General features: G+C 37.8%; 1 protein-coding gene across 5 annotated transcripts in view; it reads right to left on the reverse strand.

The window, feature by feature from the left end:
- RPRD2 (regulation of nuclear pre-mRNA domain containing 2) overlaps positions 1 to 14,524 on the reverse strand; it is a 94,236-nt gene that overhangs the window by 35,870 nt on the left and 43,842 nt on the right. The window lies entirely within an intron of this gene.

A 14,524-nucleotide genomic window follows, 5' to 3' on the forward strand; every position in this document is an offset into this window, starting at 1 on the left:
GCGGATTCTTAACCATTGTGCCATCAGGGAAGTCCCTGATTCTAATAGGTTTTTGGTGGAGTCTTTAGGATTTTCTATATATAAAATCATGTCATCTGTAAATAGTGACTGTTAAACTTCTTCTGTTCCAATGCCTTTTATTTCTTTTTCCTGCCTAATTGCTCTGGCTAGAATTTCCAGTACTATATTGAATAAGAATGGCAAGAGTATACATCATTGCCTTGTTCCTATTCTTAGAAGGACAGCTTTCAGTTCTTCACCATTGAGTATTATGTTAGCTGTGGGTTTGTCATATACTGCCTATATTATGTTGAGGAACGTTCCTTCTGTACCCACTCTATTTTTTTAAATAAATTTATTTATTTTTTTATTTTTGGTTGCGTTGGGTCTTCGTTGCTGTGCATGGGCTTTCTCTAGTTGCAGTGAGCAGGGGCTACTCTTCGTTGCGGTGCGCGGGCATCTCATTGCAGTGGCTTCTTTTGTTGCAGAGCACGGGCTCCAGGTGCGTGGGCTTCTGCAGTTGTGGTGCATGGGCTCAGTAGTTGTGGCTCATGGGCTCTAGAGCACAGGCTCAGTAGTTGTGGCGCATGGGCTTGTTGCTCCGCAGCATGTGGGATCTTCCCAGACCAGGGATCAAACCCGTGTCCCCTGCATTGGCAGGCAGATTCTTAACCGCTGCACCTCCAGGGAAGTCCCTGTACCCACTTTATTGAGAGTTTTTAATTATATACCTGGGCGTTGAATTTTGTCAAATGCTTTTTCTGCCTCTATCGAGATGATCATATGTTTTTTAATCCTTTTTGTTAATGTATCATGTTGATTTACAGATGCTGAACCATCCTTGCATCCTTGGAATATATCACACTGGATCATGGTGTATGATCCTTTTATGATTCAGCTTGCTAACGTGTTTTTCCTTTTTTTTAAACTGAAGTATAGTTGATTCATAATGTTGCATTAGTTTCTTTTTTTCTTAAATTTATTTATTTTATTTATATTTATTTTTGGCTGCATTGGGTCTTCCTTGCTGCGTGCCGGCTTTCTCTAGTTGCGGTGAGCGGGGGGCTACTCTTCATTGCGGTGTGTGAGCGTCTCATTGTGGTGGCTTCTGTTGTTGCAGAGCACAGGCTTCAGTAGTTGTGGCACATGGGCTCAGTAGTTATGGCTTGCGGGCTCTAGAATACAGGCTCAGTAGTTGTGGTACACAGGCCCAGTTGCTCTGCAGCATGTGGGATCTTCCCGGACCAGGGCTTGAACCCGCGTCCCCTGCACTGGCAGGCAGGTTCTTAACCACTGAGCCACCAGGGAAGCCCCATACAATGTTGTGTTAGTTTCTGATATACAGCAAAGTGATTCGGTTATACACATATATATTCTTTTTCCTATTCTTTTCCAGTATAGGTTGTAACAAGGTATTGAATATAGTTCCCTGTGCTATACAGTAGGACCTTGTTGTTTATCTATTTTATATATAGTAGTGTGTATCTGTTAATGTCAAGTTCCTAATTTATCCACCTACCCTTTCCCCTTTGGTAACCAGAAGTTTGCTTTCTATGTCTGTGAGTCTGTTTTTGTTTTGTAAATAAGTTCATTTGTATCATTTTAAAAGATCCCATATGTAAGTGATATCATATATTTGTCTTTCTCTAACTCACTTCACGTAGTATGATAATCTCTAGGATCCATCCATGTTGCTGCAAATGGCATCATTTCATTCTTTTTTATGGCTGAGTAATATTTCATTGTATGTGCACACACACACACACACACACACACACACACTACATCTTCTTTACCTATTCATCTGTCGATGGACACTTAGGTTGCTTCCACGTCTTGGCTATTACAAACAGTGCTGCTATGAACACTGGGGCACATGTATCTTTTTGAATTAGTTTTCATCTTTTCTGGATACATGTCCAAGAGTGGGACTGCTGGATCATATGGTAACTTTATTTTTAGTTTTTTTAAGGAACTTCCATACTGTTCTCCACAGTGGCTGCACCAATTTACCGTTCCACCAACACTGTAGGAGGGTTCCCTTTTCTCCACACCCTCTCCAGCATTTATTATTTGTAGACTTTTTGATGATGGCCATTCTGACTGGTGTGAGGTGATTCCTCATTGTAGTTCTGATTTGCATTTCTCTAATAATTAGTGATGTTGAGCATCTTTTCATGTGCCTGTTGGGCATCTGGATGTCTTCTTTAGAGAAAAGTCTGTTTAGGTCTTCTGCCCATTTTTTGATTGGGTTGTTTGTTTTTTTGATATTGAGCTGTATGACCTATTTGAATATTTTGGAAAATAAGCCCTTGTCAGTCTCATTGTTTGCAAATATTGTTCTCCCAGTCCATAGGTTGTCTTTTCATTTTGTTTATGGTTTCCTTTGCTGTGCAAAAGCTTGTAAGTTTAATTAGGTGCCACTTGTTTACTTTTGCTTTTATTTTTTTTTGCCTTGGGATACTGACCTAAGAAAACATTGCTATGATTTATGTCAGAGAACGTTTTGCCTATGTTCTCTTCTAGTTTTATGGTGTCATGTCTTATATTTAAGTCTTTAAGCCATTTTGAGTTTATTTTTGTGTATGGTGTGAGGAAGTATTCTAACTTCACTGATTTACATGTGGCTGTCCAGCTTTCCCAACATCACTTGCTAAAGAGACTATCTTTTCTCCATTGTATATTCTTGCCTCCTTTGTTGAAGATTAGTTAACCATAGGTATGTGGGTTTATTTCCGAGTTGGCTTGCTAATGTTTTGTTGAGAACTTTTGCATCTATGTTCATGAGATACTGGCCTGTAATTTTCTTTTTTGTGTGTTGTCTTTGTCTGGTTTTAGTATCAGGGTGACCATAGCCTCGTAAAGTAAGTTAGGATGTGTTCCCTCCTCTTCAATTTTTTAAAATAGTTTGAGGAGGATAGGTACTAAACCTTCTTTGAATGTTTGTCTACTGCCAGGTTTTAAGGGTAGAAAGTCCTCCTACCAGAGATTTTTTACATTATAACTTATTTTCTTTCATCCCTCTTTTCATGATTAACATTTCTTTTTTTCCTCCTCTGTTTTGGTTTATTTATTAATTTAATTAATGGAAAATAGGCGTACCCTAATATTTCTTTTTAATGTTCAGCTGTATAATTCATTTAAAGACCACTGGTATATAAAGGTAAGTTAAGCTCTAATCTAAACAGATTTCCAATTAATTGTTTCAATATCATAATTTCTCTTTTCCTAACTCATTTACTGTGCTTCCTCTAGAATATAATTATTAATCTTTTTCTTGGCTGTAAATTCTGCACCATTGATCCATTCTTACACTATACTGTCTTATCTTCAAAACTGTAGCTTATCTTCTCTCATTATGATTATACTTCGGGACATTTCTTTCTTTCTTTTTCAGTACGCGGGCCTCTCACTGTTGTGGCCTCTCCCGTTGCGGAGCACAGGCTCTGGACACGCAGGCCCAGTGGCCATGGCTCACGGGCCCAGCCGCTCCGCGGCACGTGGGATCTTCCCGGACCGGGGCACGAACCTGTGTCCCCTGCATTGGCAGGCGGACTCTCAACCACTGCGCCACCAGGGAAGCCCCCAGAACATTTCTTATATTCTCATTTGCTTATTTTCCTGGAGTAAATTTAGAGTAATGTTAAGTTCCAAAAGAGGTGACACTTTGGCATTTTAAATTTGAATTATATTAGGAGAATATATTAATTTAAACAAAGCATTATTTTCTAATTAATATCTATGAATTATTAATACATTATTCTTTACTGCAGCAAAGCATTAATAAATTTATATTCAACATTCCCAAATACAATTTATTCATAAAGGTCTCACATATTTCCTGTTAAGGCTATTCTTAGGTATTTCATATATTTTATTGCTAGTATGATTCACCATCCCTCTTACTGCTAACTTCCCAGAGTAAAAGTGATTCAGAAGTTTGTTGATGGTAAATTGTTCTCAGTTTTTGTTTCTCTGGAGATATCTTTATATGGTTTGTCTAGCTCTTGAAAGTAGTTTTGCTTTGTATGCAAATCCATGTTTTTAAAAATTAATTAATTAATTAATTTATTTTTGGCTGCGTTGGGTCTTCACTGCTACATGCGGGCTTTCTCTAGTTGCAGCAAGTGGGGGTTACTCTTCGTTGTGGTGCACGGGCTTCTCATTGTCATGGCCTCTCACTGTGGAGCATGGGCTCTAGGCATCAGGGCTTCAGCAGTTATGGCACACAGGCTCAGTAGTGTGGCTCGCGGGCCCTAGAGCGCAGGCTAAGTAGTTGTAGTGCACGTGCTTAGTTGCTCCGTGGCATGTGGGATCTTCCCAGACCAGTGCTCGAACCTGTGTCCCCTGCATTGGCAGGCAGACTCTCAACCACTGCGCCACCAGGGAAGTCCTACAAATCCTGTTGACAGCTATTTTCTTTCAATGTTATAAAAATATTTTTCGTAACTGCCTTCTGGTTTCACTGTTGCAGTTTAGAAGTCTGTTGTCAGTCTAACAGTAGTCCTTGTGCATGTGATCTGACTTTGTCTTTTCTCTTGACTACTTTGTTTGTTTTTTTGTTTTTTTTTTGCGGTACGCGGGCTTCTCACTGTTGTGGCCTCTCCCGTTGCGGAGCACAGGCTCCGGACACGCAGGCTCAGCGGCCATGGCTCACGGGCCCAGCCGCTCCGCAGCATGTGGGATCTTCCCAGACCGGGGCACGAACCCGTGTCCCCTGCATCGGCAGGCGGACTCCCAACCACTGCGCCACCAGGGAAGCCCGACTACTTTGTTTTTTGTTTACTTTTTTTTAACTGTCATAAAATAATAACATAAAATTTGCCATTTTAACCATTTTTAAATGTACAACTCAGTGGCATTAGTTATATCCACAATGTTGTACAATGACCTCTATCTGTTTCCAACAATTTTCACTGCCCTAAACAGAAACTCTGTACCCATTAAACAATTAACTCCTTATTACCCCTTTCCTCCAGCTCCTAACAACTTCTAATCTACTTTGTCTCTATGGATTTATCTATTCTAGACATTTTCTATAAATGGAATCATACAATATTTCCCATATAACCACAATTCTACCTTCTGTTTCTATGAATCTCACTACTGTAATTACTTCATATAAGTGGAATCATACAATAGTTGTGCTTCTGTGATTGGTTTATTTCACTTAGCATAATGTCTTCAAGATTCATCTATGTTGTAGCATGTGTCAGAATTCTCTCTTTTTTAAGGTTGAATGATATTCTGTTTTATGTATATACCATATTTTGTTTATCTGTTCATCTGAAAATTGGGCTGGTTCCTTCTTTTGGCTATTGTAAAAAGTGCTGTTATGAACAAGGGTGTACAAACATCCATTCGATTTCCTGCTTTCATTTCTTTTTTTGTATATACCCAAGAGTAGAACTGCTGGATCATATACTAATTCTATGTTTAAATTTTTGAAGAACCATCAAACTTTTTCCATAGCAGCTGCACCATTTTACATTCCTACAGAGATGTAGAAGTTTTTCCTCATGCTCTCTAACACTTGTTATTTTCTGGTTTTATTTTGTTTTTAAATTAGTTATTCTAGTAGGTGTGAACACTTTGGCTGCTTTTAAAAATCTTTTTGGTTTTTAATTTCATCACAATGAATAACTAGGTGTAAATTTTTTATTTATCCTGCTTAGTATATGTTGTGCTTCCTATGTTTGAAGATTCATGTTTTGTTTTGTTTCATCACTTTCAAAGTGTTCTCAGCCATTTATCTCTTTGAAAGAACTCAGAAGTTCTCTCCTCCAGGATTCTCATTTGATGTTAATTAGGCCTTTCATTCTATTCTTCGTTTTTCCACTTCCTTCTCTCTACTGCTGCATTCTAATTTCTTCAGAACTATTTTCTAGTTTAATCTCTTTTTCCCTTCTAGAATTCCTACTGGTTCTTTTGCCCAAATATCTTACCCATTGTTCATTTTATTCCATTTAACCTTTAACATCTCTTATAATTGTCTTATATACCCTGTCTGATAATTCTAATATCTGAAACTCACTGTGAGGGGATCTAAATCTGCTGATTCTCCTTTGTGGTGCTTTGTTTCCCAATGTATTTGGCGACCTTTGATATTTTTTTGATCTATGAGATTCCTGGTGATCTAAGTAGGAAATGTGCTCCTTGAGAGCAAATCTATACTGGAAGCCAGGGGGACTTATGACTCAAGACTACTTTATCCCCTTTCCAGAGCCCAGATCATGTGGTAGGTACTCTGAGATAGGCATACTAATTAATGTCAGCTCTGCCATTCTAATATGTCCACTGTTGTTGGTTCGGCTTATATTTTGTCAAGAATGTAATTGTTTTATAAAAAAGGACCCTTTGGAATAGATGGCTGGCCATTCAGCCAGAAGCCAAGTCATAATTATCTGTAAATGTCTGTTTACAGAGCTTCCTCCTGGCAGGAGTTATAACTTATTTACTGTTGCTTCTTCAGCACCTACAAAGTGTTCACTAAATAGTAAATGAATGAATGACAACTGGATTTTGTCATTTTCAAACCCAACTATTCATTATGAAGTCCCAACAGCTATTCACCGAAGTCTCAAGTAAAATATGCTGGAAAAACAGCAACTGCTAAGAAATCATAAAAATAAGACCAGGGTATAATATAGTAAAAAATAGCACTAGATGGGGAAACTAGAGGTTTTAGTTCTGGTTTCAGTGAGAAGTCTTTTGGGAACTAGGTTTCTTCATTTGTAAAATGATTTTTACTAAACAATTTCTGTTAGCTCTAAAATTCTTGGCTAGATTCGTTCTTTATATGAACACAGAACTCTCAAACTTCCACAATCCAACCATCTCTTGAATTTACAAATTCAACTAAAATAAAAAACCAAAACAAAATCCAAAATAGCAGTTTTACTTACCTTGTAATTCTAGACCTCTCTTTCAGCCATTACTGATCACAACCTTAATTTCTACAGAACATACAATTATTACCACACACAACATAAAATAATTAAATATAAACTTTGTTGTTTGACATATAAGTAACAAAAAAATTGACTGACTTGCAGAATTGCTAGGATGTTGAATAGATGCTTCTTATGCTAGCAATCCTCGCCCCTGGACCACTTTTAAAACAGCAAGGTATTTGCAAATTATTTCAAGGCATAAAGTTGATAAGGAATACAAGAGGTGCCCAGATATCACAGATAAAGAGAACTAGGGAATTTCTTGGCGGTCCAGTGGTTAGGACTCCGCGCTCTCACTGCCGAGGGCCCAGGTTTAGTCCTTGGTTGGGGAACTGACATCCCACAAGCTGCGCAGAGTGGCAAAAAAACAAAACAAAACAAAACCAGAACCAAACAGCATAATCTTGTGCCTCGTATCTTTTCTTTATCAGTAACTTATTTCTGGGATATCATCAGAATAATGTGCTATATATCTTGCAGGTTCTTAATAAATATTTGCCAACTGACTGAATGGAAGACCAAATACTGGGTCAACTCAAGGAGGAGGCAGTCGATACTTAATCCAAAAAACCTTGTAGCTCAGAAATTAGATGGAGAGAGATTTTTATCTCTAAAAACTTGCTACTCTGGGGCTTCCCTGGTGGCACGGTGGTTGAGAGTCCACCTGCCGATGCAGGGGACATGGGTTTGTGCCCTGGTCTGGGAGGATCCCACATGCCGCGGAGCGGCTGGGCCCGTGAGCCATGGCCGCTGAGCCTGCGTGTCCCGAGCCTGTGCTCCGCAACGGGAGACGCCACAACAGTGAGAGGCCCGCATACAGCAAAAACAAACAAACAAAAAACAAAAAAAACAACTTGCTACTCTGTATCTCCTAAAATAATCCCCATTTATAAAACTTATCTTTTTTATTTGCCTATAACAAATGTTTTCCCTAGTGTGTCACTTGTCTTTAATTTTATGGTGTCTTCTATAATGCAGAAGTTTAATTTTGATGTACTTAAATTTACAAATACTTTTCTTTATTATCTGTTCTTGGTGTCTTAAGAGCTTTCTAAACTAACCCTTATAGTCATGAAAATATTCATATTTTCTTCTAACATTTTAACGTTTTGTTTTATACATCAAGGTAATTCATTTGAGATATATTTTTGTGTACTGTGTTGGGAAACATTTAACTTTTAATTTTATTTTTTCCACACAGAAAGTCCATGTCCCAGAATCACATTGAAGAGTTCATCTTCCCCACAATGAACTGTAATGCAACTGCTACCATTTACAGAGGTCCCATATATGTATGAGTCCATCTGTGGGCTCTCTGTTTTATTCCTTAAATCTATTTGTCTATCCTTGTATTAATACCATACTCTTTTAATTACTATAGCCAAATAATAATTCTTGGTATTTCATAGGTTAAGTCCTACTTGGCTTTTTATCAACAGTCTTGACTACTCCTAAGACACTGACTCCTCTATATGAATTTTAGAATCAGTATAACGAATTTCTTAAAATGTCCTACTGGAAACTTGATTAAAGTGTACTGTATTTACATGCTGATTTTTGTCTTTTTGAAACAGTTTATAATTTTCTTCATAAAGATCTCAACACACTTTTGTTCTAGGTACCTATAAGCTTTTGTTGTTACTGCTAATAATATCCCTTTTTTTAAATTGTATTTTAACTGGTTATTTCTGATATACTGAAATGCTACTGATTCCTATATGTTGATTTGTATCCAGCAACCTGGCTGAATCCTCATTAGTCTGTAAATTCTCTTGGATTTCCTATGAATATGATCGCAAAGTCTCCATTTATCTTTTTACCCTATATGATTCTCCTGAGAACATTTTATAGTTCTTCAACAACTCTAAATCAGAATTTGCAAATTAAACAAAAATACAGTAAATACCATTCATATTAACACTGATTTAAAGTGATAAATATTTAGTTGAAACCAAGTACAAGGTGCAATGCAAACATGATACTGAATATATACACTGAATTTAATACTGTTTTAAATTTATCAAGCCTATAATACTATTATCATTCAATTATTTCACCATTTTTCTCCATTTGAACTACTATGAACTTTTTTTTAGTGTATGTTGAAATTATTAGTGCTTTCAACTGATACAAACCATTATTTATATATTAAAGCCATCTTTAACCTTTCCTCATTAGCCTTTGATAAAGTAATATTATCTATGTCAAAATACAAACACATGATAACACAGCCACTGAAAATGAGTCACAGAACTGTTAATAAGGTAATCATACGGATGACACTGAATATGCTTAGACAATCCACAGACCCTTTAAACTATATCCATGGACCCACCTAGGAATACCTAGGCCTGTACTTAAGAAATACAGCTTTATAGCTCTCCATGGTATTTCCATCCATGCATCAAGCTAACCAACCACCTATGAGGTGACAAGCATTGTGCTGGGAGCAGAATGTCTGGGAGACAGAAACTGGTGACAAAAAGCATGTGTATCAATTACAAGGCAGTGTGTTAGGTGCTATGACAGAAGTAGAGACAGGTATAATGGTAGCAAAGAAGAACTGTTTAATCCAGACTAGGAAGTAGAAGTCAGGAAGGGAAAATTTCTTGAGGATACTAAGTGTATAAGGAAGGTGAAAGGACAGAGCAAACAAAACTCTACAGAGTTCATACCTAACTGGGAATACTGTACTGCTCTATGGTTGATTATACAATTTGTTCTACTAGGCTGCCAATTTGATTTTCAAAAGGAATCAACTTCTTAAATTCATTTACTTAATACTGTAATTTGAAAACTGTTTAGTCCAAATAAATCTTTTTTTTTTTTTTTTTTTTTTTTTTTTTTTTTTTTTGCTGTATGCGGGCCTCTCACTGTTGTGGCCTCTCCCGTTGCGGAGCACAGGCTCCGGACGCGCAGGCCCAACGGCCATGGCTCACAGGCCCAACCGCTCCGCGGCATGTGGGATCTTCCCAGACCGGGGCACGAACCCGTGTCCCCTGCATCGGCAGGCGGACTCTCAACCACTGCGCCACCAGGGAAGCCCCAAATAAATCTTACATTATGGAAAAGTTGCATATAATATATAATTACATATGATATATATTATAAACAAATGACTAAAAAGTGAACAGCCATGTAATCACAACCCAGGTCAAGAAATAAAATATCGCTAGCTCCCCACAGGACCTGAGTGCACCCCTTCAAGTTCACAATCCCTTCCATCTACCTGGGATGGTAGACTTTTGTAATAATTGTTTCCTTACTTTTCTTGGTTTTAACATATAGGTAGGTATAAACAAGAGTTCATTTTTTGCCAAATTTGAACTTTATATAAATGGATTCATACAATATATACATAAATATTCCTTTGTACTTTCAATCAATATTTTGTGAGATTTGTCTATGTCATTGCATATAACTGAAATTCATTGATTTTCCTTGCTGTCTGGTATTCCAGTATGCCACAGTTCATTCACTTTACTGTAGAAAAATATGTTTCCAAATTTTTTTTATTAGGACTTTCACTTTATTAATTTATTTTCTGGCTGTGCTGTGCGGCTTGTGAGATCTTAGTTCTCCAACCAGGGAGCGAACCTGGGCCCCCTAAAGTGGAAGCACAAGAGTCCTAACCAATGGACCGCTAGGGAATTCCCCAAATTTTTATTACCATAGACAATGTTGCTATGAAAATGTCCTTCCACTGATCTTGCTGCACATATGCAAAAGTTTCTCAGGGGTAAAAGCCTATGGTTGGAATCGCAAGATCTGTACATAAACTTTTAAAAATGAGGTTGTTTTATTACCAATCAACCCTCAAAGCAACAGTATATAAGAGCTTCCACTGTGCCACAATCTTGCTAATGTTCGTACTGGTGGACTTTAAGATTTATGCCTTATCTGGTACGTATGTGTGCTGGTTATTAATTTACTGCCTCTCAGCTCTAACATGCCCTTCCCTTGTGGTACCGGAGCCAGACTCTGCAAACTCTATTTCCCCTTGGTTCAGTGTTGGACTCTGACAACAGAGAGCCCTAGAGTGACACTGAGAGGCTAGAAGAGGCAGTACGGATTCTTCTTTTGGTGTTCTATTTTCAAGTGGATCAGCTTAGAGGCATTCTGGGTGCATTTTAGCATAGCTTTTGTAGTTCAGTGGTGAGTGCTCTCCAGCCTGTTTCTTAACCACTAGTGACAGGTAGCATGTTCTTACAGCAATCCACTCTTTCCTCAGGTCTGAATCTTAGCTTGGTGTGAGTCCTTATTTACTTTTCCCTCAGGTTCAGAGGTAGTAGCTGCTTTCAGCAGATACTATTCCATGACACCTTTGAGTTAGTTTATTCTTTCTAGTAGTTAGCTACCTTTTACCTACTTAACGATTCTTCATGTAAAATTTTCCGTTTAAATTACTGATATGTGATTTCTCTCTCCTGATTGGGACTTAACTTATATGATATGTAATGAGATGTCTCAGCAGTTGTAGGGCTATATGACATGATATCAGAACAGACTGAATGCAAAAAGTAGGTAAGAAAATATAGCTATCTGATATTAAGCCAGACATTAAAGAGATCTGGCAAGAATGCAAAACACCACCACTCTTCTCACTAAAATTTTAAGTGTTGGTTATTAACGTTTATTGTTTTAAAAGTTATTAATAAATATTTAAATAATTTCTGGTTTGATTTCTACAAGTGCCAGGTAAAACTAAAATCTTCAAATTTTTTGTCTTTCTCATTATTTTATAATTCTTTATATATTCTGGATATGAACCTTTTGTTGACTGCATAAAAATATTTTCTCCCACTCTGTGGCTTGTCTTTTCACTCTTTTTTTTTTTTTTTAATTATTTTTGGCTGCATTGGGTCTTCGTTGCTGCGTGCGGGCTTTCTCTAGTTGTGGCGAGTGGGGGCTACTCCTTGATGCAGTGCGTGGGCTTCTCATTGCAGTGGCTTCTCTTGTTGCGGAGCATGGGCTCTAGGTGCCCGGGCTTCAGTAGTTGTGGCACATTGGCTTAACTGCTCCACGGCATGTGGGATCTTCCCGAACCAGGGCTTGACCCCGTGTCCCCTACATTGGCAGGTGGATTCTTAACCACTGCATCACCAGGGGAGCCCTTTGTCTTCTCACTCTTTATAGTGTTTTTCAATTAAATGGAAGGGTCTTCATTTTAATGTAGCTGTACTTATTAATCTTATGAGGTAAGGTCATGAAATATTCTCCTATATTGTCTTCAAAAGATCTGTAATTCTTTCATGTTTAAGTATTTAATATGCAATTGATTTTTGTGTATGATGTGAGTGGGATCTAATTTTTTCTATATAGCCAATTTGTCCCAGCAATATTTATGAAAAAGTTATTCTTTTTCTACTACCTAATAGTTTCATACAGAGACCAAGTATATACACTGGTCTGTTTCTAGACTTTGTATTATGTTCTACCAGTTTCTTTGGCTATCTCTGGGCAAATATCACACTGCTTTATTTATCGTAGCTTTATAATCAGTCTTGAAATCTGGTAGAGCCAGTCTTCCCACCTTATTGTTCTTCAAGAGTTTCTAGGCTTTCTCTTTGTGGGGGAAGGGGAAGAAGGAGCTCTCTGCACTTCCATACAAAATTCAAAATCAATTAATAAAATAGGGGGGAAAAACACTACTGAGAGCCTAATTAAGACTGCTTTGGATTTATAAATCAATTTGGGAAGAAATGACATTAAATATTGAGTCTTCCCTATCCACAAATTATTTCTTTAGGTTTTCTATACTGTTTCTCAATTATGTTTCATAATTTTTTCAATAGAGATCTTATACATCTTTTGTTAAGATTTATTGCTAGACACAGTTGATTCTCATTAATTGCAGATTCTGTATTTGCAAATTCACCCACTTACTAAAATTTATTTGTAACTCCAAAATTTAGTCATCAGATGTGTTGTTTGGCTAGCAATAAATTTTTTAGAATGTGATTTAGCTTCACACATTTAAAAATTGGGAGGCTTCATATAAGAATCTAGATTTTGACCTAGCTTAAAAAATGAGAAAGTCTTTGGAAGGTCTGAAAGCATAGGTCAACAGTGAACTCATATTTCTTTATGGCCATAGGCTAGGGTTGAGTAGCTGTTGCCCCTTTTAGATGGGTTTTTCCTTACAGTCCACCCACTTCACTCACCTGGGTTAACTGCCTGGAACTTCTAAACATTTGCTCCTCCTCAATTAAAGGAATTTAAATGATAGCCTTAAATTAAGAGAAATGAATTCACAAAAGGGTAGAAATGAGTCTAAAGTATAACCGTGAACAGAAATTTAAAAGGGGGATGAGATGGGGTTGTTTATGGAATACTAAAGCTCATATCCTAATACACTCTCATTTATCATATACTTTATAATTAATTTCTTTATAAGTGAGAATATATTCTGTTTCACTGATATAGTCTTCTACTCCTGATTCTATTATTGTTTTAAAATATATACAGATAATTGACAGGGGAACTCTGACTCTGAGGTTCTTATAAACAATTATCTTGAACATATATCCTTCCACATCAAACCCTACTGAGATTCTGACTGGGATTACACAATGAATTTATAGATTATATATTGGGAGAGAATCATATTTTTAACAATACCAAATCTTTCCCTTCAAAAGTATGTATCGGGCTTCCCTGCTGGCGCAGTGGTTGAGAGTCCACCTGCCAATGCAGGGGACATGGGTTTGTGCCCCGGACCGGGAGGATCCCACATACCGTGGAGCAGCTGGGCCCGTGAGCCATGGCCGCTGAGCCTGCGCGTCCGGAGCCTGTGCTCCGCAACGGGAGAGGCCACAACAGTGAGAGGCCCATGTACCATAAAAAAAAAAAAAAAAAAAAAAAAAAAACAAGTATGTATCTATCTCTTCATTTATCCAGGTCTTCTTATAAAATTTTCTCTATAAAAGCCTTACATACTTATTATTATATTTATTTTTGGGTGGGGTTTCCTTTATTTGTGGGGGGGAGGCAGTATTTTTTGTTGCAAAAGGAATCTTTTTTTTCTAATTACATTTTTTTTTTTTTTTGCGGTATGCGGGCCTCTCACTGTTGTGGCCTCTCCCGTTGCGGAGCACAGGCTCTGGACGCCGGCCCAGCCGCTCCGCGGCACGTGGGATCTTCCTGGACCGGGGCACGAACCCGTGTCCCCTGCATCGGCAGGCGGACTCTCAACCACTGCGCCACCAGGGAAGCCCTCTAATTACATTTTTAATTGGTTACTGTTAGCATATATAGGAAATCTACTGCTTTTCTACGCGGAACTTGAATCTGGCTATTTAACTGAACTCTCTTATTAGTTGATTCTATGTAGGCCAGGGGTCAGCAAACTTCAAACCTCAAGCCAAATCTGGCCAGCTGCCTGTTTTGTAAATAAAGTTTTAGGAACACAGCCACACGCATTTGCTTATGGTTGCTTTTATGCTAGAATGGCAGAGTTGAGTAGTGGCAACAGAGATCCTATGGCTGGCAAAGCCTAAAATACTATCTGGTCTTTTATAGAAAAAGGTTGCCCACCCCTGATGTAGGTAATCCTATTATCTGCAAATAAT

Source organism: Mesoplodon bidens, assembly GCF_964165515.1.
Source record: "Mesoplodon bidens genome assembly, chromosome: 2".
Lineage (NCBI taxonomy): Eukaryota > Metazoa > Chordata > Mammalia > Artiodactyla > Ziphiidae > Mesoplodon > Mesoplodon bidens.